General features: G+C 39.5%; 1 protein-coding gene across 1 annotated transcript in view; it reads right to left on the bottom strand.

The window, feature by feature from the left end:
• The window catches only part of TENM4 (teneurin transmembrane protein 4), a 603,620-nt gene that overhangs the window by 395,006 nt on the left and 182,637 nt on the right, over positions 1-25,977 (bottom strand). Inside the window, exon 3 of the mRNA XM_017829261.1 lies at positions 11,927-12,022. The gene's annotated coding sequence lies outside the window, so the exon portion shown is untranslated. The remainder of the gene's footprint in view (positions 1-11,926; positions 12,023-25,977) is intronic.

Raw genomic sequence — 25,977 nt, 5'->3', positions numbered from 1 at the left:
CCAAGCAGGCAAATGCTTCCAGACTCCTCTGCAGTTCTTATTTTTCTGCTCAGAACTCATTTGTCTGCAGCAAATTTCGGTGACAAGCCTGAGAAAAGTCACCTTACGTGCAAAGCCAGCCATTAAATGGACACAGACAGTGCTGCGCATTCACCACGTTTTGATGATTACCAGGGGCCTCTGCTCTCCTGACAATTAAACCTGAAATATTGTGACAGCTGGCATAGGAGAAGGAGGGAGGGATGGTAGGAGCTGAATATTTGGGTCTCAAAAGTGAAGGTAAAGAGCGAGAACCATAGGCTTAGACCATTTTACAGCTGAAAGCAGTGAGTTAGGTGCTTAACTTCAGACATCAGCTGGAAAATGACCTCAGTTTTCTTATCTGTAAAATAGGTCTAATTCTGTTTGTCTTCCTCCAGGGGAGCACGATGCATTTGGGTTGCTAATGGTTTTGGATGCTCCAGGCTTCTTAGGAAATATGAACTACTTGAGAGCAGTGTTGGAACTGTGATAAGCATAGGTTCACCCTGCAGTATACAATATGCATCTCATCCATATAGGATGCTAATGCCAGTTCAGAATGGAAAAGCAAGTCCTGAACAGATATTTTTCTGAATTAGCAAAGACTAGAAGGATGTAGTGGAGTTTGAAAGAATTTCAAATGAGGAATCAAACTAGACTTTATTGGGCTTGGTTATAAAAGTCCCCAGGAATCTTTAAAGGGAATGAAAGTGATGAGGCAGTCCCTTGACTTGGTTATACATTTGTTCATTATTTATGTAATATTCTGACCTACCTAAAGCTTTCATTTGCACATGTTGTTCTTGATTAAAAGATTGACTTTCTTCCGTGTGTGTTGTGCAGCACTCCCAATGCAGGTCCCTTTTAATAATCGGTGCAACCATATATGATGAACAAGGTATCAGGAGGGACTCAGAGGATCTCTTAACACATCTGTTTGTAAAGCGCTCTCAGGTGGTTTTAACAGTTATGGATGACAATAGATGTTTCTGATTCTAGGATATGCCCCAGGATAGTGATGCCCAAGGATAGTGAAACCAAGTCTAGCCCAGAAGAAGTTTTGGTGATGCATAGAGTTTTGGAGATGGATAAAGTTTTTGGCTAGGATAGAGATAAATTTCTTCACAGTAGCCGGCACAGTGCTATGTTTGTCTTCCCAAGTAACCATTATATATGGCAGAGCCTTGCCTTTTCAGGAATGGCCAAACACCTGCAAGCTGACGGAAGTAGTGAATGGATTTCTTATTTTGCTTTGCTTGATTAACAGGCTTTTGATTTGCCTGTTAAATTGTCTTTATCCAAACTCGTGAACTTTTGCAGTTTTACCCTTTCAATTCTCTCCTCCATCTCACCTGGGAGGAGTGATCCAACAGTTGTGCAAGGGTTAGCTGCCTACCAGGGCTAAACCACAAAAATGGGTTAATTTTGGAAATGCCATGATTTAAAATAACAGGTACTTTCAATGATGAAAAACCATTAGGACACACAACTTTGTCTTACAGTCAGGTACACAGTCACTGAGAAAGTGAAGGGATTTTAGTCCTTTCTTCCAGTAAGCATAACCCGTGACACCTGCCATCTAATGTCCTTACAAGCATCTACCTACAAACCTGTTCCCATTATTGGTTACTAAAATATACCTTCCTTCGGGTTCTTATTATATGTATATGCACATACATATCTACTGAGAGTAGTTCAGAGTAATGTAGAGTGATTTCAGTTGGAGGGAACCTTTGGAGACCTTCTAGTCCAACATCCTGCTCATGGCAGGGCCAAGTTGAAGTAGAATCTAATTAGGGAATTAGATCAAGTGGCTCAGAACCCTGATCAAATCAGTTCTTAGTATCTTCAAGGATGGGGTTTCCTCCTGTGCCAAGGTTTGACTAAACTCACTGTGAACCTTTTTTTCCAAATATTTAAACAAAATTTCCTTCTTGTAACATGGACCAGAACCCTAGGATGCTTCAATTTGTTTCTTTAAAGGGCTTCTTCTATGACACTGTGAGAGCAAAAATCTCTCTCAGGCCACACTCCCCACTTGCAAAATAGAAATAACATTCCTTAATAGACACCCTTTTCTGTCCATTTCCTCTATAGAGAACAAAAATATTTGGGGATGGGCAGTCTAGCATTTAGTGCAAAGGGTCTCTAATATAGCTCACACTACCAGATAATTCCATAACAAAATGCTAAGTGATCACAATAAGAAATATATGACAGAAGTGTCCTTAGATGCTTTTGATTTCCAAGAAACTTGGCTACTGCAAACTTTCAGAAATATTAAAGTACATTGAAATCCACAAAGATGATACTCAGTTACAGTTTTGAGAGAAGGTTATAGATATACTTTTAGTAAAATCTAGTTTCCATATCAGAAAAAAGCCCCTCAGAAATCACTCCTATCTCCACACTGATATAACTTCAAAATGCCACACATGAAGCACTCCAACATCATTAATACTGGTGTGCAGTGTTGATTTTCATGTTGCAAATTTGATTGAAAACAGGAGTTTATCAGTGAAATGCTGAAATAGTCTTGAATATGGTGAAGTGAATGAGTATAATTGCTGATGGGTTCTTTATATTATCAAGGAGTCTTGATTATAGCTTCATAGACTTAAATTATGGCAAATCTAGGACAAGATCAATTTAGTATCTAAGCAAATATTTATATGAAGCTGGAGATAGGCATATATTGATCTGCTTATAAGGAGCATAATTCTGTCTGCAAAATGCATTGGCATTGAGCAGGACTCTTTCTCCTATGTGCTTCCTCAACAGCAAGGAGCTGCAAGTCATGAAGAAAAAAGAAAACACAATTTGGGAAGCCAGAGGGCTCATCCTGGTCAAATGCAGCTGCAAATCTAAGCCAGTGGTTAGGACCACCCTTTAGATGGAAAATGGCTAATGCCAAGGTATGCATTGTAGATAAATTGATAACCAGTTCACGTAGTAAGTTAGAAATTCTGCTTGAAGGAAAATAAAGGATTCTGAGGGTCTATTTGTCAAATTCCCAATTCTTCATAGGCAACATCACCCAGGGCAGACCATCAGCTGCAACATCACAAGTCTCCCAGCATTCATAAGAGGTCACCTTGATATAAAGTAGAAGAGTGTTCCTGATTTGTGGGATGAAGAAGGATCCCTATGAAATGGTGACCATCCCCACCAAAGGCTGTTTTTGTTGGAGGGAAAGTCGAGTGTGGGGGCAGGGCAGAGAAGAGGCCGGATTACCTTTTGTTGCATTTGACAGTTGAAAAGGCCCTGGTGAATAATTACCTTAAAACTAACAAACAAATAGAAAGAAAAAAAATGCATAAAAAGAGAAGAAAAAACCCCTTGACCCTTCCCCATACACAACAGCTCCCTTTGAAATGAAAACAAAATAAAAATAACTTGTAGGGGAAAAAATAACTTAATTTGACTTTCCTTTCTGCTTTGGGTAAGTGTAGAGACACACTCACATTTGTATGTATACATACATACACATATATATATATATATATACACAATTGGAAGGTCCCCACTGTCACAGTCATCTTAAACTTTGCTAGGCTTGATCCATTCAGGAGCAAAACTTATGCAAAATGCAATAAAAAATCAAAGGAAACTACAGCAGCAAAAAGTGCACCCTTGATTGAAGACCCCATTGTTTTAGCCACAAAAGAACCATTCCTGGTGAGCAGCAGTTGTCATCTGTTTTGCATACTCTTTATTTTGCTCTTAATTGGCATTATATGGAAACTTATCTAGAAGGCCATGGGAACCAAAAGGCATCCCTTGCCCCCTCCTGAACAAGCAGAACCAAATTAAAGCACAATTATCTCTCTTTTGCTATTAGCATCCTCCACTAACAGAGAGACACAGATAGGAGAAGCACTGGTGGTCTGAGAGCAGTCACCTTTTCTTATGAAAATTTTTGTAAAGGTCATAAAGAAAATAAAGGAGGCAAAAGTGGTCCAGGCTTTGGTGAGCTGAAGGGCAGTGGGTTTTTAAAATATTTGATCTGGATTTCTGGATGATTTTCTAAATACCTTTATTTTCACCAGGGAGTAACTGACCTAAGATTCAAAATGCAGTCATAGAGTTTGGATGTAAGCCTGGAAAAATAAAGGAGATGACCAAAGAAGAAGAGAAAAAATAGACACAGGTGTCTTCCCAGAAAATCCAAGCTGCCTCAGAAAGCTATGAAATTGATAATTCCACTACAGTTCCTCTGGTACAACTGTGGGAAAACATCTCACAAGAAACCAAAAGACCCCTTTTCAAACTGGAGCCCAGATTCAACTCTTAAATCCATATTCTGCTGCTAAATATTGCAGAGCTGTGGCCTACACATGAATTCCTGCAACCCTGACATCCACATGGGTGGTCAGCACTCCAAGATGATTATGACTTGAAGAGGGATCCAATGACATCATTCCTGGGGTTTTTGATACAATGTTTGAGGTGTCCTTGGAGAATGAACACCCACCACTGATCTCAGTTACAAATACGCCTGGCTATGAGAAACTTCAAAGATAGCTCTGCATACCTTCCATATCAGAAGCCCTCCCCAAGTCAGCAAACATTTGCACTACCACTCATCCTGTCTCATCAGCAGATACTAAGAATATGCATGTGTCAGGAAACGTCATGCATTTTATCGCTTCAGCAAGTCATGCCATCACAAAGCAGTACGTGTCCACTTGATTCCTTCCATTTTCCCCTGGGCTGATAAGTACAGCCTTTAAAAAAATGAGCAAGGAAACAAACAAAGAAGCTGCCTTCTTTTTTCCTTTTGTTTTTTTCTTTGGGATATTCCACTGCTTTATTTTCAACATGTGAAAGGTGCAGTTAACATATAAAGAAGAATCCATTGCATCAAGGTGAAAAGCAGAATATTCCTCTTAAGTGCTTGTCTGCTGCCCCAAGGTTTTGTCAGAAAATCTCAATTCAGTTCAGTTTTACAGTCATTGCATAGGCTTGCAAATTGATTTAATTTCCAAATCAAGTTAACAGAATAATGCCTGGGAGGATGGTTTTTAGGATGCCATCAGCTCTTTGACCCCTAGAGCAGGTCTCCCACTTTCTTCCCTGGAGAGCTCAATGCTGCAGCTACACAGTTCTTCTGCCCAAAGAGAAAACCATGTCAGTGCACATGTGTTGTTTGCTTTTGTCATGGCACCCATGCTTTTTGATTTTACCACAGTTGGCCAGTGCAATGGGAGGGAGAGAGACAATGTCCCTTCTCTAAGAGCCAATGGAACAGATGTGGCTGCTGCAGACTGTTTACATAAGCAGAGAAAACAGTTCTGCCAATGGATTTATTCCCAGTTTTGTTGGAGCTTCTGCTAGTTGGGTAAGTGTTCTAACAGATCACCAACAATTGGTAAGGAATTGGTTAAAGAGATCAGAAGATCAAAGAAAAGGGAACAATGTGGAAATTATGCCATTGCGTTTAACTACAAAAATACAAAAATTTCCCCTGTGCCCTCCCGTCATGTAATACCCAGAGGCTGCTCTGAGAGCAGTGGAGCAGGATGAACAAATCCCTGTCTTCCAGCGCCAAGATGAAACCTGCAGGGAGACAGCTGCAGTGGAAAGGATTGAAATTAATGTCAAGCAATAGATGAGATTTTGGTGGAGATTTTGATGAGATTTATTGCTGCAAATGTTTCCCCTGGCAAATGTCACACCATTAAAATGCAACACCCCCCCCCAATAGAATTAAGAAAATAAAGAGAAACTCAAAAACACTGTCTAGATAAATGACAGCTTGAAACTCAGTCCTCAGACAATCAGGGTCATGGATGGTCTCCTTTGTAAGGAACTGTGTAAGAGAAGTACTAAAAAGTTCTTTCACCTCATCAAGGCCTTCACCTATGACTCCAGAGCACATGTTTTATGGATAGCAAGGGTATTTTGCCAGCATCCTTTGGGGTGTGGCTGAGTCTAACTGGGAACAGTCCTTGGAACAAATTCTATAGCTGAGCACTGCACAGAACAGCTGCATTACTTTTACACCCAGTCTAATACGGGTGGATCAAGATCCTGTAAAAGTAAACAGCATATTCTGCATTTGCCTGTTGAAGCTCCTTGGGGAGCCTCTCCTGCTCTGTTCTTAATGGGACAGCCAGAAGAATTACTCCTTAGTGCCTGGTAATTACACTTAAAAGTGCCAGTTCCCTGGCACAGACAGCAAAAAGTGAGGATTGCAGGTGAATTGCGTGTTTGCCTCAAACAGGGCAGCAACTCTGCATGAGGCTGGCCAACCTAATTTTTATTTTCCCCAAAGAACTGGATGCTCTGTAGGATTGAGTGCATGCCTTAGGCATGCATCCGCCTTCCCCTCCCCACAAGTACCTTGTATTTAGCAATCCTCCACTTCAGGAGCACATAAACCTTACCAAATTGATGATTGTCTATAATTGTCACTGCTAATGCTATGCTGTTATTACAAAATGGAGTCGGGGAAGAATCTCACCTGTTGAAGTATATTTTAAATTGTCTTCCATATTTAAGCCTGTTCTTCATGCTAGGGCTTAATAGACTCCTCACAGGAGCTAAACACAGGCTGGAGAGTTTTGCAGCAGCAGTACTCAAGGGTGCTTTCATGTACCAGGTGAAGACAGATCTTATAACTCACTTTCATTTATTTTTCCACACTTCTGTGTTTTGGGTTACCCTGTTGCATGAGAAATGAATGCCCCTATTCACCTTCTTGTTTATTGTGCCTGATGATATGCAGGGGCTCCTTAACCCCAGTGAGAAAGCATACAAAATACGAACTTCCCCAGGAGCAGAGTTGAGGATAGAGTCAGACACAGTTGCAAAATTAGCATTAAAATGAGATGAAAAAGCTCAGTATTTTTAATGCAGAAACATTTTATGCTCTCCAGTAAAATGGAAACTATGCTAATGTGCCCCAATGCAAACTTTGCTCCCTTTTTCCACTGTCACCCCACCCTATAAGTCAATGTCTAATTAGAACCTGTAAACTAAAACAAGTCTAACTTTGGATATCCAGAGCATTTGAAAGCTTTACCATGAAAAAAATGAGTTTACTTCAGCCAACACGAAGGAGTAAAAGCATCTTCCAGTACCTAAAGGCGTTATTGGAGAGGGACTTTTGACAAGGGCACGGAGGGTCAGGACAAGGGGGAATGTCTTCAAACTGACAGAGGGCAGGTTTAGATTAGGTATTAGGAAGAAATTGTTCACTATGAGGTGGTGAGGCACTGGTGCAGGTTGCCCAGAGAATGTGTAGCTCCTCCATCTCTGGAAGTGTTGAAGGCCAGGTTAGATGGGGCTTTGAGCCACTTGGTCTAGTGGAAAGTGTCCCTGCCCATGGCAGTGGGGTTGGAACTCGACTATCTTTAAGGTCCTTTCCAACCCAAATCATTCTGTGATTCTTTGATTTTATGAAAAACAAACTGGGATGAAAATCCCTGGATGCATGGTTCCCACTGGAGCCCATAGTGAAGTCAGCTTTCTGTACCATGGCTGTGGGTGACTAACCAGGGCTTGCACAAAGTTCCCGGGGGTGGCACATGGCACCGCAGGCTGTGCTGCTCAGTCAGAGCTTCAAAGGAAGGAGCGTTGAGGAGCTTTGGCCATGGTACAGTGGGGTTCAAACCTGCTTGAGGACAATGCACCTGGATGGATCAGCCTGTTCCTGGGAGTGGGTGGTGTGGGCAAATGGTATTTCACTGTGCAGGCTGTGGGTTAAGCCTATGTCAATAACGCTCTCCAAATAGCAAGTAGTTTTCAGCAGGAAGATGCTATGGTATTTTGGTGTATTTGTTAAACCTACACGGAGATGAGCAATAAGTATCCCTGGGGGAAGATTTTTCTGAGATACATCACATCTGCAGCTAAGGACAGTTCCACTGCTATGAAGTTACCTCTTTTTTCCAAACAGTGTAATGATGGGATCTTTGTTATTACATTGCTGTTGTGTATCAATTCTTTGGAGGGTGTGAGATCACACTTCCTGCATGTCACAACAGGAGGAACAAAACCTGGGCTGAAAATAGATTTCTTCAGCAAAGCAAAAGAAAAAGAAAATCTGATGTGTCCAAGAAATACATTGCAATTAATCCCCAATTCTAAACAGGGACAAAACGACTGACAGACAATGTACAAACAGTCCTCGTAATAAACTTCTGAGTTCATACTGATTTCCACACCCACCCCCTGTTCCACTGCACATTCCACAGCCAAGTTGCTAATTACAACCTTCCTATTGTTTTCTAGTTCCTCATCTGTCAAATAATGGGAGGGGAAAGGATTATGGAAACTGATGCACTTGACAGCAAAAATAAATACGCAAACGAATACATAAATAAATAAATAATGCATCTACTAGTCTCCAAAACAAGTCTATTCCATTCTTCCTCCAGCATCTTGAGCCAAACTTCAAGGGTTGTTCAAGAAAAATTATGATCTGGCACCTCAGAAAATAAGAAATAATTATCAATTAATGCTTAATTAACACTGCATGACATTGAATAAACAGAACCTTTAAAAGGCTGTCTCTCCGTATTGTGGGTTGAAACAAGATGCCCGTGGGAAGAACGAGCAGCTCCATAGTATTATATAACATCTCTATAGTTATAGTACCTGGAGGCTTTAAGTGTATCATGAGCCTGACCTGTTAGATACTGTATAAATATACAGTTGATAAAGATGCTTATCTTGGATTTGTAGTGTAAACAAGAAGATATACCACATAGTTCCTGTGACAGGTTGATCAAGACTAAGAAGACAGGGGACTAAAGAAAATTTGAAAAGACATACACATTATCTAGCACTTTCTAATTAGCTGGGAAAGGGGAACTTTTTAACAAATCTTATTACCAAAACCTTATTCATATAAAGTGCTTGCACAAGTCCCCAATATAGAAGAGTTGCCTTATGGTGTTTAAAAGGAAAATAGAAAAGAAAAAAGTGCACAGCAGAATTGCATGACAGCCAGGAACAACAGTCAGCATTTTCAAGTTGGACAACCAAATTCCAGTTAGCTAATGCTCCCTTTCATCACCTGAGTAAGAGTAGTCTGGTCAGCAATGAGCCACAGTTTCCATTGAGAGCTGCAAGCGGACAGCAACTCCTAAAATCATCTTGTTTCCTGATCCATGTTGGCTGTTCCAAATCAAAGATGTTGTCTGAAAAGCACCCTAAGAAATACTCTACATACCCTGAGGCATGTTACTCCTTTTAATGACACAATAAATAACAGCCTTCCCTTATTTGTACTGTCATATTCATCTTCTGTGTGCATTGAAAAGGGCCACGAAGTTGATCAAAAGGCTGTAGCATCTCTCTTTTGAAGACTAGCTGAGAAAGTTGGGGTTACTTAACCTGGAGAAGAAAAGGCTCCAGAGAGACCTTATAGCCCCTTCCAGTACCTAAAGGGGCTACAAGAGGACTGGAGATGGACTTTTGACAAGGTGATGGAACAAACGGAAATGGGGGAATGCCTTTAAATTGACAGAGGTCAGATTTAAATTGGATATTAGGAAGAACTTCTTTCCTTCAAGGGTGGTGGGACACTGGTACAAGTTGCCCAGAGATGTGGCTCCTCCATCCATGGAAGTGTTCCAGGCCAAGCTGGATGAAGCCCTGAGCCACCTGGTCTAGTAGAAGGTGTCCCTGCCCATGTCAGTTGGGTTGGAACTAGAGGATCTTTAAGGTCCTTTCTAACCCCAAACATTTTATAGTTCTAATACTCAGCAGATAGCACTGGACCAGCCAACATGGCATACCTGGGAAGCAGCTGTGGACTGTCCCTTGAGGTTGAAATGTGGTTGCCTCACACCTGGCATGACTGACTCCACTGTCCAGTTGGACGTAACTGTGGAACAGATCTGTGGTTCCACAAAAAATAATTGATTTGGGGTCTATTATTGACTCCTTGAACTTTTGTCACTACTCAGATCTGCTGGCAGCAAAAAGGTTATCAAACGCATCAAAGTTGTGAAAAACTGAATAGCATTTTTTAATGAAAAAAGTTCTTCATGTTATGTTGACAAGCAAGAATTCACCTTCAGTAAAAAGCCATCTAGATATGTCCCATGAAATTCCCATCTATTAATAAGGAGAGGCTGTCATGTGCAGCAACTCCCAGCAATTTGGGAAGTTTTATTTCAGATTTCCTCTCCTATTCCTCACTCCATTCGGTTTCCTTTAGGCTATCACCTCATAATACTCTTACCACTTACCATGTAACCTTGACTTTGAAAACACTTCTTTTTCTGACAATTTTTCACCTCTCCTTTTCCTTTTTCTTTTTCTTTGATAAGCAGTCTTTATCTTCAAGTGAGATCTTTCTCAGGGCTCAACTTCTTGAACCCTTGCTACAGACACAACATTTCAGCTTACACCATCCCTATTACTTTCATGCCCACAGCAGTGGGGTCGAAACTAGATGATCTTTATGGTCCCTTCCAACCCAACTCTTTCTATGATTCTATGATTATGTAAAAAAGCAATTTAAGTCCTTATAGGAGCAAGTGGTTTATAGGATATAACTTGCAGGCAGAGTTATCATGCTTTGGGAACTGCCTCTTCTTATTTATGCCAATACCTGTGTAGTGCTGGTGATTAAAGTATTGGTGTTCACTAATCACTTCCATCTACCTTGCAAGTACACATAATTCTTCATCAATTAATTTAAATATTACTTTATATTCATGGCTTTGAGTTTTAGAACTCCCCCTACCATACCAGTAGTTTTAACATTAATAGGAATTTCTTTCTCTCTATTCATCACTCCTGTCAAGACTTTCCAAGCTGAGGTCCAGGAAAAAAGGCCCTTAAAGATCATCCCTCAACAATCTTCTCTAGGAAAGCCTGCTTTGATTAGAAAGGTGACTAGACAATCTCCAGTGGTTCCTGCCAACCTCAAATATTCAGTGATTCTTTAATTCGTGGTTCTGCTTCTCTGCTGTTTCCTAGTCATTTTCTGTGTGCTGAACAGTCCTAGAACAGTCCAAGAGTTGTTTTCCTTCCATTTTAGGAGTCCCAGCAATGATCTCCAAGCAACCTTCCTTCTTGATCACTGTGGACAATGCCACCATCCTGTCACGTGTGTACCCTTGGTATCATCTTCAACTCATACTCCTCTCTCAGATGCCACTTTCCAGTTATATTGAAGCTACATACATATTCTAAGTATGTTCTGTGTATCCTACTTACAATAATGCCTTTCCTCTCTCTCTCCCCATCTAGGTAAATGTCCTTTCTCAGACCTTATCATTGAACATCTTAATTACTGCAGAATCCCTGTCTCTCACTTACATCACAGATGTAAATTTGCCCTGATGATATTCCCTGGATACAAAGGCCATTTTTCCAGATATAGCATTGATTTCCCTTCCCCATTTCTATCAAAACTAGGCTGTTTGTATCCAATCAACCCATGCATAGTCCATGTGCTGGATTTTCAAATGAATGGTTTTGTATTTTCTTCCATGCTGCACTCTCTAAAATCTATAAAATAACCTTCTAGTTCCTTCCTTTCTAAAAAGCTCTGATAAGGGTTAGACTACAGATGTGCTATTAACATCTCCTGTCGTACTGAGCAGCACTTATTACATTCATGGGTCTCCATCTTTCTGTCACTATCCATACTTTCTTGATTTCTACTAAGATGTAAGTCATTTCAAGCAGAGAACATTTGTGTTTTTAGAGTGCCTGGCACAGCAAAATTGAATCCTTGACTGGGACTGTGATGCAAATTATCATTGTCAGATAATAAAAATAGACATAGGTCAGTAATAGACATGTTCTAGAGAAATTAGAGAAATTCCTCATGACTCCACTTAGAGAAATGTGCTCAAGAAACATTACAACTATCATAATTTGATTTTAAACAACAAAACATAATTAAAGCATCCCAGGTACTGGAATTAGTACTCACTTTTTGTATGTGCCCTCTTAGAAATATCTAGGAACAATCCATCAAATGCTTCTTGTAGGATATTGTTTTAACCGAGATGTGTTATTCTCAGTCTACCTGTAAAAATACATAGACATAAAAAAAAATCAGTGCTTTGTTCAGTGATTTTTAACTTATTTCCCATATAAAAATTAATTAAAACCAACAGCTACACAGTTAGACAGGGCAAATAAAATAGTAATCTATATACATGAGGTTCCTGCTGTAATATCATATCAGCAATACTAGGGTATGCTTAGTTATCTCATGGAAATAAATGCATCTGCCAAATATAAACTAAGGTCTTCTGTACAGCGCTCAGAATTAAAGAGCTGTCCTTGACCAACTGTGCAAACATCCATCCCTTTGCCAAAGGGAAATTTACTAATTTCCCTACTGCAGTTTAAGGGTTTCAAGTTAACATGGCAATTGTTCCTTTCCCGTTCTGTGATTTTGCAGGCCTCAGAAGATGAATGAATTTTTGTTTTATTTATGTGGTTATCCCAAATATCTCCTTTCTTAAATCTTCCCCCTTTGTTAGAGTGAAATGACCAAGATCTTACACAAAAGCTTCTTGATGTTTCAACTCACATCAGTAAATTATGTCATATCTGAGTTGCTTGTGGCATTGAAGAGCCACAGTTTAAAAGTAATGATGCATGTGTGACTAACCTGTCACACCACAAGCAGCAGTTTCAAAGAAAGTGTAGAACAGCATTGGGGCTCCTCTTCTCTTATGACTCTCATTAGCTGGTTATTCTCAACCCCTTTCTCTTAGCTCCTTTCCTTGTCTCAGGTACACAAAGTCCCATAGGGATTGGAAAGGTGGAGAAGAGACTGCAGCAAGAGAGTGTGTGTAGTTTCATTGAAAGCCACATTTGCCAGAGCCAGCAGCTTTACCAGGGCACCCATTTCATTTGATATGCTTCTATTTTACATTCACTCTGTTGCACAAGGTCTCGCAGAACAGGAAAAAAAATAAAATTAGAAGCCTGAAAGATGTGGTTACTGTTATAGAGGTGGGCTTTCACGTCCTTCCTTGGCACCCTGTTTCTGCATATATGGTCCAAAACTACATTGCCCCCTCATTCTTGCCAATTGTAAATTAATTTTGAATCCAAGCTGTCCATTGAAAAGGTGCAAAGGTCAGCTTTAAATAGGTGCTCTGCTTCATTGCCCTTTACTCCATGGTCCACATCCTTTGGCTTCCTCCCATTATTCTGCTTCTTGAAGAACCCTCCTTGCTGCTGATTGTGTTCTCTTACAGATTATTTCTCCTCCACATGCATTTTTCAAACTGCATCTCATTTTGTCATTTCCTGCCTAAGGTTTCTAATCTCTCTATCTTCACTGATTTATGCAGCGCTTCCCAATTTGGATCATTTGTGATTTTAATTAACATGTACTCTTTTCCTGTCTTTTGCTAATGAATGAAGATATTTAAAGAAGACTGGACTCAAGACTGCTCCCTGATGTTCCCCCACTAGAAAACTCACGCAATTCAACACATTTTCATTTATTATCTCAATTTGCTAATGGCCCTGTGGATGGTTTCTAATCAACATCACAGGGTCCTTATCTAAGCCAATCTGAATTAATTTGTGAGTCTTCTCTCTTGCTGATGTTCACTTCAATGAGAGGGAAAACAAAAGCAGAAGAGGCCATCGCTTACCAGAATGCATTTCTAGGGGATCTGAAAATGTGGAGGAGGAGGTGAGGACAAATTATTCATTCTCCTCTCTCAGAAGCCAGGTACACTTTGAGTCCCCCTTCACCATAATATCTATACTTCTCCTGATTTTCAATATGTGTATTTTTAAACTGCTTGACAAGATAGGGAAGTGATATCATTCCCACCTTGAAGAGTAAGTTCCAGCAAGAGAGAATAAGAGAATAAGATCTGCTCTACTCCTTTAACATTCATGGTTAGAAATTGAGAGTTTACAGTTGCTCTTGCATTTACACTTGTCTTCTGGAAGGTACTGTGACATGCCTGCCTGTGTATCTCTGGGATGAACCATCAAATGCACCATTAAAGTGATTTCATCTCTTCTTAAACAAACAACAAAAAAACCCGCAAACACCAAACTAAACCAAAGCAAACCCCTATGTTTATATGTCAGTATATACATACATACATACATACATACATACATATATACATACATATATACATACATACATACATATATACACACATATATCATGACCTGAATGCCGTTTTGAAAGAATAGGCCCAAATAATGTCAAATGATTCCAGAAGAAATGAGAATCAGGTACTTAGAACACATACCCGCTTAATCCAGACCACAGGATATAGAATAAGACATATAGTGGTATCTCTTGGATCTGATCCTGAAAGTTATTTGGGCACCTCCTTCTCACGTAGCTTGTTGAGAAATTTTTGAAGACCTAGACTGCTTTCCTTGATCCTTGGTATTTGTATTGTATTTGAACCCAGATCTGCAAAGTCTGAAATGTGTTCCCGACTTAAGGACTTCTCCACTTTCCTATCAAGAGGATAATAATGTCTTGTGGTGGACATCTAACCTCCAGCCACTGCCCAATGTTCCCCAAAAAGTAGGGTCTCACCCTGACCACATGCACAAACTCCTCCACTGTCACCTAAACAGTCTTAATGTGGTAGTTACATTTCTTTTGGATGGAAATAAAAAGTACATTTCTGCTACAGAGAGAAGGATTTGGAAAAGTATTTGTAGTACAGACATATTAACAAGGGTTATTTATTTTCTGAAGTATAAATTTATATTTCTGAATGAGATCTGAAATAGTCTCAGAAACTTCATGTTTATGTGGTTTTTAATAAAAGCCATCAGGATTTCTTTAAAAATTACCATTATCCCCTCTTCCCTCCCACCCCCCTCACCAATCAAAACTCAAAACAAAAAAAACCAAACCAAATTAAACTAAAAACAAACAAAAAAAAAAAGAAGGGAAAAAAATAATGATTAAGGAAAAAGACCAAATATTTTCAGAAGCATCAACAGTCATAAAGAAACTAATCACAAGCTAAGAAATGATCTAAGGGAGAGCAGAGGGAGGTAATAACATGAAGAAGACAATTTAGAAAATATTTGCAGGAGGAAAATTTATAAATACTCATTATATCTTTAAATACATGACCAAATTAATATGTATTCTTGCTTCTGCCTTTCTCATTAATATATTTAGTGCAAAAAGATATGCAGGATAAATGTTTGTCACCAATATTATCCTCATATTAGGAAATAATAACACAGTTTTTTCACTTTAAAATTTTAAATGTGGCCCAGTTGGAAATGAATTGCCTTTGAATTGCTAAAAATAAGCATGAGAAACTTAATCTAAGTCCATCACTAGTGCAATTTATACTACACATAACTTTGGTGAGGTGTAATTAGCAGTGCATCACAATAATTTATTATTGGTTTAAAAAGTCTGAAAAATCAGGACCTTACAGTAAAATGGGAAAATGGGAAGCTGTATGCCAGGTATATTATTCTGGTTTATATTAATTCAGTTATTTTACCTCTGGTGCACATTCTTCTATCCATACAATGAGAATGCTCCACTGAGAAGGATGCTGAATATTGAACCTTTGGCTCAATTTAAAATACGAACTCTGAGGCATAGCTGCAATAATACTTCCATTTGCATTATTATGATTAACATTCCTCTGAATAGGAAGCATCCAGTAATATTAGTTGCAGAAATAGTGAGATTCCAATTGTCATAAATCACTGTGCAGTGTAAAGTAAGCTCCAAAAACAGTATAGAAAAACTCCTCTTTTTTTGTGGTTTTTTTTTGGAGTTCATTTCAACCTCATTTTCATCAGGCTTTCTCATTTGTGTCTGTTGACAAGACAGTAATTATGCTTTTCTCTTGATTAACACATTCTTTTCAGTAAGGTCCCAAACAGCTTTCACATGAAAGGTTGAATCCAAGAGAACATGGTTTTTCTCATTAAAGATTTAGCATTCACCCACAGTTAATTTATCATACAGATACTTCCTGTCTCATAGGAAGGAGGGTGGCCTTGAAGCTTGATCTGATCAGAAGTTTTCTCCATAGCAATTGAAATGAATGCCTTTTCAATGATGATTATCGAATTTATTTAATAAGCGAAAATACAGAGGAGAAACGGTACACAATTTCTCTACTAAAGCACAGATTGAGTGGAGATTTTGCCTTATTTGAAACAATATCATCACTAATCTACACAATCTTATTGAAACTTTAACTATATATCTATATCTTTGTATCAAGTAAACATTTCCTCCTTCACTATTGTTTCTTTCCTTCACACTCTTAGCAAAACTCAATATTCATTGATTAATCAAAGCAAGCAACCCTGACATTTGGTGCATCAGCTTTCATTCTTAACAGGCATATGATACAATGATTTATTTTGATGTATTACATTGTACCCTAAAGAGCATCCAAAAATAAAAATGCTTTCATTATAAGTGTTGTGAAAACAAGGCATCTGCATCAGGGACCACACACAAGGAGAGAGCAATTTCTCTGCCACCTGTGCTATTTAATCCAGACTTTTGATGGTTGGATTGCTTTGGAGTTTGCTTGCTCGGGGGTTTTCCAGATATATTATTTCCAAATGTATCATATATTCAAAAAGCAACTGAGAGGTTTAAGTGGTGTTCAGTGCTGGAAATAGTTTAGCTTTTCCTGGCTAGCATGCTGCTTTGGTCCATCCTTCATTAACCCACAGTAGGTGAGATGCCCCTGAATTACTGTGGTACCAGCTGAATTGCTGATAACAGTGGCCACTTTGCAAGAAAACACCCCTCCTGAGATGGCAATTAGTGCCAACCTCAAAGGCACAAGAAATGGTAGTGGATGGCCTGGCTGCCTGGCTGCCAGTGGGAGGCTGAGGAAAGGTCACAGATATGCCCTCACCAAGGATGTTCATACTGACTATGAATTTCTGGCCAGGAATACTTTAGTGCCCACCTCTGGGCCTGATCAGAGTGTCCTGCAAAAGCAGTTACATATGTTCTGTAGTCTTTTCCAAATCCAAATAATGCTTTTAGCAGACATTTACCATTGAGCACAAGTTTAAGTCTCACTTGGGACAGCAGAGCTTCAATATGTGCCTGAAGTCAAGTGTTCCCTCAAAGGGCTGAATGGGGACAGTCTGAGGAGCTGGAGACACTTATGGTCAGGATTAAATACATACATGCATATATAAACTGGTTGCTGCTGCTTCTGATTGTATCTGTGCAGCACATTTCTCTCCACCTCCTTTTCCATTATCATCCTCTGCTATAAACGATGACTGGGGGGTTGCTGTCTGACATGGTGGCTAGGTGGAGTGAGGTGGGAAGCAGAGACAGCACATGCTGAATGAGCTGAAAAATCATCCTCCCAAATGAAGCCCTGCTCACAGGACAACTTCTCATTATTTTGTTCCCCCATGGAGAACACAAAGGCATGTCTGATGTATTTGGAGATCATAGGCATGTTCCAAAAAGGCAGCAAATGAAAGCAGAAGAGGGTCTTGTTGGTTTATTTAGAGGCAAAAGACAACTTTCTGTAAGATGGCATATTCCTTTGCAGTCACTGAAGCCCAACCACCACTATAACCATCGCTATCTACAATTACCTGAAAGGAGGTCTTAACGAGGTGCAAGTTGGTCTCTTCTCCCAGGTAACAAGCAGGAGGACAAGAGGAAACAGCATCAAGTTGCTCCAGGGGAAGTTTAGATCGGATATTAGCAGAAATTTCTTCACAGAAGGAATTGTTAGCCACTAGAACAAGCTGCCCAGGGAAGAGGGCAATTTTGACCTTCATCAGCCAGAACGGCTCCCAGTGGACTGTTTTGCACATCCCAGTCCGTTCTAATTGTGTTGTGGCCATTTAACATCATTTTGTCTCTGATGTTTTTCTGGGTTTGTTTGGGGGTTTTTTAGGAAGGGTGAGACTGATTTTAAGTGGTTTATAGAGGAGGTTGGAAAAAGGCTACACAGTGGAGATGCATTTTCTCAGTGTCTAATAACTTCCAGTGAAAAATTGCGTTTCTAGGAAATGGTAGCACAAGTAAAGGACACAGAATGCGTCCTGTTGAGTTTTGGCAGAATTACATTTTAATGTTCATCAAAGAATTGCAGTCCCATGCCCTTTGCATACCAAGCTCTTCCTTCTCACTTGTTACAAGATCACCAGATATGCTTTGTACCAAAAATTGGCTTTCATGTTCTACTTTTAATTGTGCTATATTTAAGTCTCATTTGCCTGCATATGCTTCAGTCATCATAGATTTATCTCAACTACCTTTAGACATCTACATCATAGAAGTTAAAGAGCTATTAACCTAGACTAACTCAGATGTCTAATTTTTAGTTGCACGAGTTAACAGTCAATGAGTATCACCCCAAGCCATATTTTCTCAGTGCAAATGAATAACCAGTCCTTCAGCCATTAATTTTAATGTTGCCTCGACAAAAGCTAAGCAGCATTTCAGTTATAACAATGTTCAAAATATTGCAGTTGACCACAATAATAAATCTGATAAATAACTTATTTTATCAAGCCAGGAGAACTCAAAGATAAAATACCCAGTTTTGGCCAGTTGGAACAAAGAAACAAGGCATTTCCATCAGCCTAAAATTTGCAACACCAAATGAGTTGCTTCTTTTGTGGAAATTTGATTTATTGAACTTAGATTTCAGGTGGGTGAAGAAATTGTACCAAAATGCAACAGCTTCTGTCTCAAAGTGAAATTGGTCCTATACTTGCAGAGTTTAAAATTAACATACCCACATTACATTAGCCCAGTGAGGCAATATAACAGGCTACCCAGAGAAGTAAGGGATTCCCCTTCCCTGGATGTATTCAAAACCAGGTTGGATGGGGCTCTGAGCAACCTGGTCTAGTGGGTGGCATCCCTGCCCATTGGAGCGGATTGGAACTAGGAATCTTTAAGGTTCCTTCCAGCTTAAAATATTCAATGATTCTGTGACTCTATATCCATCTGATCAAGGCTGGCAAAGCAGCTTTCCCCATATGTAAAACATTTCTTTGGATTTTACAGTAAAATTCATTTTGAAATGTTCATAATCCATATCTCAAAATTCAAAGCATTTAAATATGCCTTTTGTGCAATAGTTTCTCCAAAATAAATATTTTCCCAGTCTACTGTGGAAAAAAAAAAAAAAAAGAGTCTTCTTTGGCTTCTGGATAATTTTTTTAAGCTACTCCTTCATCTCTGGGAAAAAAATATTTTTTCTGTTGGGTTCATTTCATAAGTAAAAAATTTCTCCTGGTCTATTTGAACTGTATATTGTAGAAGAGTTTCTGTACTGCCTAGAAAAAGTATCACAGTGTGTTTCCCAGTTCATAACAGATGTTTCTATAATTGTTGCTCGATTGTTGTCCTGTAATGGCTTCAGGTCTTTCAGCACAGCCTTGACCAACAATGAAACATAATCTGACCATCAATACACTTTTCGTTAAAGCTGTTAAATGGAAGTAATAATCTTTCCTTTTATCCAATGCTGATCTATAACCCTTCCATAGCTTTGAAATGAAGGGTAATTTTTTTGGCCCTATTTTTTTGCCATTAGGCAGGTAAGCTGACATTGAGAAGTTTAGAGGAGCACAACTATTGAGCACAAGGATGGAAAACACGACCCTAATAAAGGCTGGCAATTGTGGACTAAGCTATATGGACCCCATGTTTCTTGCAGACTATGAATACTCCTGCATCTCACGGTACAGATCCAATCTGGTAATTTTGTAAGTTATTTGTACATCTGAACTTTGACATACCCTGGCCTGGAAATGCTGAGGAGAATGGAAACTTCCTTGCAATGTTTTTAACCTGCTTGCCACAGATAGCACATTCTCCATAAAAACTCCACTGTGTTTGCAAATTTCTTAAGAATAAAAAATGCCAGACACCAATGATTAAGAAGATGACAAAGCAAAAGTTTCCAGTATAATCATTTTCTAATTACAGGTACATGAAACGGACATTAAATAATCTTTTAACACATTTTTAAAAGTTGTTTTCTTAGACATTAAAATATTATGTAGCTGCTGCAGTGGACCAACAGGTAGATAGGCTTAGATAGTTCTGCACTGCTTGGGGGCCTTAAATGTGTTGCTGAACCGATTCATTAATTTGTAATTGATTTCCTGGTGTAAATCAACTGGTTGTTGCGTTAGTGAGAAAAGTACTAAGAGGACAGAGGGCAAGGGCACTGTTCCTAAATCTCAGTGCTTCTGTGTTGGAAGGATGTGCTCCTCACCATTGTCTCCTCACTTCCTGGGGGTATAATACTGATGAGGAGGGTGTTGAGAAAGGGGTACACTCAAGGTGGATCACGTAGGAACTTATTCCATCTATTGTTCCTCTGCCACTGCCTCTGCCTCCGGTTCAATGAGATCACACCCCAAGACATGACAGATCCAAAGAGGTATGGGCAGTGGTTCACTTGGGTGCACCAAGTGAAAGGCCTGCACCTTTCCAAATCAGCAAAAAAAAAGGCCAGATTGGATGTCTAGGTCATCCCAAATGAATTAGCCCTTTAATCCATCAGAGAATACATTCATAACTGTATTCTATCGCCTCAGCCCACAACATGCTATGTCTACCCTGTTGCTGCATGCATAGTATCCTGTCCTTCTGACCCTCACATTGAAGCAAATGTAGGCATACTGTGATGTCCTTTCTGGAAACCATGGAAGAATTTACCTCCTACATTTAGGCAGGGTATTGACATTTAACAAGGTTCCCCACTGCGAAGGAACAATCAAGGGTAGAGTTATGAAAAAGTTTTCATTTGTGATGAGAGGTCTGTGGCCTCTGAATGCCCTTCTCTCTCTCCTTTGCCTATTCTGGAATCCAGGGGTGAATAATTTAGGTACTTTTGGAAAATCCCAAGAATGAGGTGGTATTAAGAAAGGTCAAAGCATGCATTTTGTTTATGTGGCTGGACATAAAAACAGAAAAAATATATCTACATATATATACATAAACATATACATAAGCATGTAGTGAAATTTGCTGTTATCAAAAGAACTACAAGTAGCATATGAGGGCTGAACAGCTGGAGGTAGATTGGTATATTGTACTGTACTGTAATGACAGCACAGGATTATTTAATTTCTTCACATAGTCAAAATGTCTCCTCAACTGGAAAGACTGGGGTGAGTGAGCTGCCATTGCTTTTTCCTGGGTACATATGAAGATACTTTTATAAGGAAGATGCTATGGATCACTATTTTTCTTAATTTCTCTTAGAATAAATAAAAAATGGGCATTCAGGAATTAACTACACAGAAGAACTCAAATCCCTCAATAATCACCATGAAATGCAAAAATTCCATTCAGTTCCTATCTCTGCTAGAAACAACTTCTGTGTCATGGGAAAAGCCTCATCACTAACCCTTGCTTCAGGCCTTCTTTCTACTCAGTCCCTTAAAACAGGAACACGCCCTCTGTCACTTGTTGGGATGGCAAGAAGGAGCCTGTTTAATGAGATGCCATAACAGCCTCTCTACCCAACTTGTCACAAGCATCTTTACAGCTGTGCTTGTATCAGGAATAGTTCACTGAATTCAGGAATAGTTCAATGAATGATTTTTTATAACCAGACTTATTATCCTATACTCCCTGCCCAGTTAATAATTTGTATAAAAATAATTTGTTTAAATAAATATATTTATATTATATATAAATATAAATGTTTCCATTTTCATAGAAAATTTGAAATTCTCTGATGGCAATAGCCCCTCTATCCAGGCTTCCTCTCAGAACAATATGTTTTACAAATGGCATTACGGTTTGACTTTGAGCTACCTCATTTAATTACCAAGGAAGGTGTGAAGCTAATGTTATAATATTGAGTAAATTGATGGGATCTTTCCCTGCACAATACAGGTTGAATAAAAGCAAAGAATCCTCATGCATCCCCCGCGCTCAGCTTCCGGCACTCTGTCCCTCCTGTATAGATTGGCATTTTATTTCTTATCAATAGATCTCCATAATTCTGTGAATGAGAATGACATTCCTTCAGACCTGGTTTTGTAAAGAAAACCTATATCCATAGGAGTAATTAGTCCCCTGCTGTGAGTTTAGACACGCCAGCTATACTGCAGCTGCTGTCTGTTGCCAGCACTAAATTTTCCTTAGTAGTGGATCAACGTGTTTAAACACTTTGATCTTCTTTATCTCAGTGAGGAGATTTGAAAGCCTCCTGGTTGAATAAGTTTTCTTTTGGGTGAAACTCCATCTCATTCACCATTTCAGTGCTGACCTGTAACATTTGTGCTTTATTTACTGTAGAGGCATCGCCTTTTGAAATGGCTTCTCACATCCCCTGAGAAAGACTTTTTATTTTCATTCCCCCCCCTAACACCAAGCTTAAGTAATGGTACTTCAAACAGCAGATAAGAGGCACAAAGAGGACTCAGTCTTTTACGCAGCAGTTCAGAATCATATTAATCTTCATCACGCACCTTCTGATTTTCTTTTCAATCTCCCACGGCACAGTGTGCACCAAACACAGCTGAGAACTTGCTATTTCGGCTGCCTTATTACTGTTATGCTATGAGAGCTTAAGTACTGTTTGGAATAGATGAGCACAAATGAACTGAAGTGAGAGACCAGGCACATCAGATGTGGGTACAGCAAAGAAGATGATGGGAGACAAGAATTAAGAGCTGGGTTGAGTCTTACCTGTTTTCTCACTTCTCAAGGAACAACAAGTGAACTCTTACTGATGTGAAAGCGCTGAGCAGGGGAAAGCATGGTGTGACTCTCAGGCTTATTCCTACAACCACTTCTGAATTCCTGAATTTCCTGTCCAAACTAACTCTCTGCCCCTTTGCCCACCATGGGGTTTGTATAGCTGTAAATGGAAAATCCAACTCAAACCTCATTAATGAAATTACTTATCTGAGCTTTGGACTATAGATTGGTCTAACCCCAAACTGACTAAATTTGCTCTCATATGAATTGTTACTTCTTCTGATAAAGAGGTAACAATTTACATTGCTTGTAAAACAGATGGAAAGAGGCTAAGGAGAGACCTTATTTCAACCTTTCAGTACTTAAAGGGGGCTTATAAGAAAGATGGGGACAGTTTAGTAAGACCTGTAGTTATAGGACAAGGGGTAATGGATCTAAACTAAAAGAGTGTACATTTAGAGTAGATAGAAAGAAATGAGCATGGTGAAACGCTGGCACGGGTTGCCCACATAGGTGGTGGATGCACCATCCCTGGAAACATCCAAGGTCAGGCTGACAGGGCTCTGACAAACTCGATCTAGTGGAAAGTGTCCCTGCCCATGGCAGGGGGGTTGAACTAGATGACCTTTAAAGGTCCCTTCCAACACAAACCATTCTGTGATTCAATGATTCTAGAAGGAGCCCAGAGGGTTTATGTGATATTAAAATTTTCTGGATGTTAGATCCATATTAACAGGGCTGCACTTATAAAAATACTTGCTCAGAAATGCAGACAAAGCCTTTTCCCTCCCCCCAGTATTTGTTTCTGGCCATGACACAGAAATCTAGAATAAACAGCATAATTAGTGACATTTTTTCACAAGGGTTTGCTCCCTAGGCATGATTTTAATACCACAGACAATCAGAAGAGTTGGTGGATGGACAGACAACTGAGTCAAAACTTAGGTGAATTTTATTTCTACTGCAGTTTGAGTGCTCCCACCCTGCACCAGCTGGTTTTATTACGCAGGTGGATGGAATGTGTTCTGCTCCATTTCCAAGGGAGCCACACAAGACTAGCATAAATCAGTCAGCAAGTACCTTGAACCGCATATATTAGGAATGTAAGTGAGAGGAATTCCAAAATGAAGCATGTTTAGACAAAGAGGCAATTATAGCATGGAGAGGAAAGGAGTGTAAAAATTTCAGCTGTAATCAGGGACAGAGCACAGTAGCTGAAGGAGGTGGAAAGTCTAATTCTTTATTTATATAGCCTCATAAATGGGGTGATTTTAATCCCCTGCATATGATATAGTAATATATATTAGAAGTGAATATCACAGACTGATTCCCAAAGAGGATTTAGGAGACTGGTCTTATAATATCCACACAGTTCAGTGAGCCAGATTCATGTCTCATTTACAAAGGGTCTGCCCAGGTGTGCTTTTATGGACATCAATGGAGTTACACAGAATGGAGGCAAACGATACATAAATGTTGTGGGTTTGCACTGCAGAAATAGGAGGGGTGAACAGAGCAGTTTGTGTCGCTGCATGCTGGAAGCTTGACCATAAAAATGCATTCCCAGTGGGTCAGCACCTGTTTAGATAAATGGTTTGCTTGAAATACACAATGCAGGAGAGCTTGCATATTTATCCATATGGCACTAACACGAACTGCCAGCTGTGGCCAGTCGCCCAATATGTTCTCTCTCCATCTCTGACATATGAAACCATATGGAATCATCTATCCATTAGGAAGAGATCATTTTCAGACAGGAAGGTTTTCTGACACAATTATTAGCTGTGGCGTTCTTGACCAGGAACAGGCTGAAATAGGCAGGAAATAAAAAGGAGGCTTATGTTGTCTTGTTGTCTTAAAGGGTCATGTGAAGCATTTTGTGTTTTTAAATAATTTTTCAAGCTGGTCCTTTTCTTTGTTTGATTTTGTTTTGTTTTCTTTTCTTTTTGTTTTTTTTTGGGTTTTTTTTTTTAGAGAGCGCCTTTTATCTCTAAGCTTAATGTCATTCTGCTGCATGGGATGCTTTTCTCCCCACCCATTTTTTTGATGAGTGATCACAGCACATGAGGCTACTGGTTTCCCCTGAGCCCCGGTTTGATTAGAGCGAGCAGACAGGTACGTGACTTGCTAGAAACAGTCTGTTTTAGGAGCAACTACTGAACACCCTATTTGCAAACAAGTGGTCTCAGAACTCTGGCTCAAACAAATTCCTTCTCAAGTGTCCTTGTCTTTGCACACACTGTGGACTTTGCTGTGAACCAATGCTAAACACTGTATATCAGCATAAAATCCAAGAAAAACAGTGTCAAAACAGAGTCACTGGCTGAATTCAATAATATCTTTATTGAGACAGAAAATCCTATTAAGGCAGTTTGCCTGCTCTCAATCTGGAATAACTCGATTACTCTTGATTTGCACCAATGCAAATGAGATGAGCATCTGCCCCCAGAACACTTGCTAGCTATGCTCATTGACATGATCAGAAGTACGGTGTTCCCTATAATCAGCCTTGGTTTACCTCTAATGGATATAAGCAGAGACAAGAGCCTCAGGCGTTTCAGGCTGTGGAGTGAAGAGCTGATCCCTGTCTGCCTGTAGAGTGTGCAGATTACGTATGGAGAATCTGAGAAGCTTATTTTGGAAATTAAGTGGCCCCCAAATGAGTCTGAAATCCAGAAACATTTCTTAACCACAGCACTTATAGATACATGACCTCTCCTCCCACGTGCATTGTACCTCACCTAATACAGCAGAAACCTTTTTAGTTAAATTAGCATGTGATGAAAATCAACTCTGACCTGTGGTACAGCACAGACTATCCAAGGAAGAGAAAGATAGCATAATTGCTACTAACTTTAAAAGTAAATTGTAAGCAAGGCATTCTTTGATCTAGCACCCTGGTACTTGAAACAGGGTTTGGGCTCTTATGTCTAGTGAGTACAGATACACCACTCAGTAGACATCAGTTCAAAACTCAGTTGTGCAAAGTTCAGACTCGATAGATGATGCCAAACACAGATGAAACTTTGTAAAGTGATACTGTCTTCTACTTAATATAGCAATCCCCATATTCAGTCCTTTCCATCCCCTTCCTTTTTGCTAGGAGCTGGTGATATAGATCCTTTGAAAGGATCCAGATCTGGGTAACAAGTTTTGTTCTGTTCTGCTGACAGTGTCATATCATATGCTCTGGAAAGAAAGATCAACAACTGCTTGTGGTCCCACCACAGCCCACAGTTAGGGAAGTTAATGGGAAGCCAGGATAAAGACTATATATATATATATATATATATATACACACACACACATATATATGT

Source organism: Lepidothrix coronata, unplaced genomic scaffold (genome assembly GCF_001604755.1).
Source record: "Lepidothrix coronata isolate B3197 unplaced genomic scaffold, Lepidothrix_coronata-1.0 Scaffold161, whole genome shotgun sequence".
In the NCBI taxonomy this organism is placed as follows: domain Eukaryota; kingdom Metazoa; phylum Chordata; class Aves; order Passeriformes; family Pipridae; genus Lepidothrix; species Lepidothrix coronata.
This window is presented reverse-complemented; position numbering and strand designations above follow the sequence as displayed.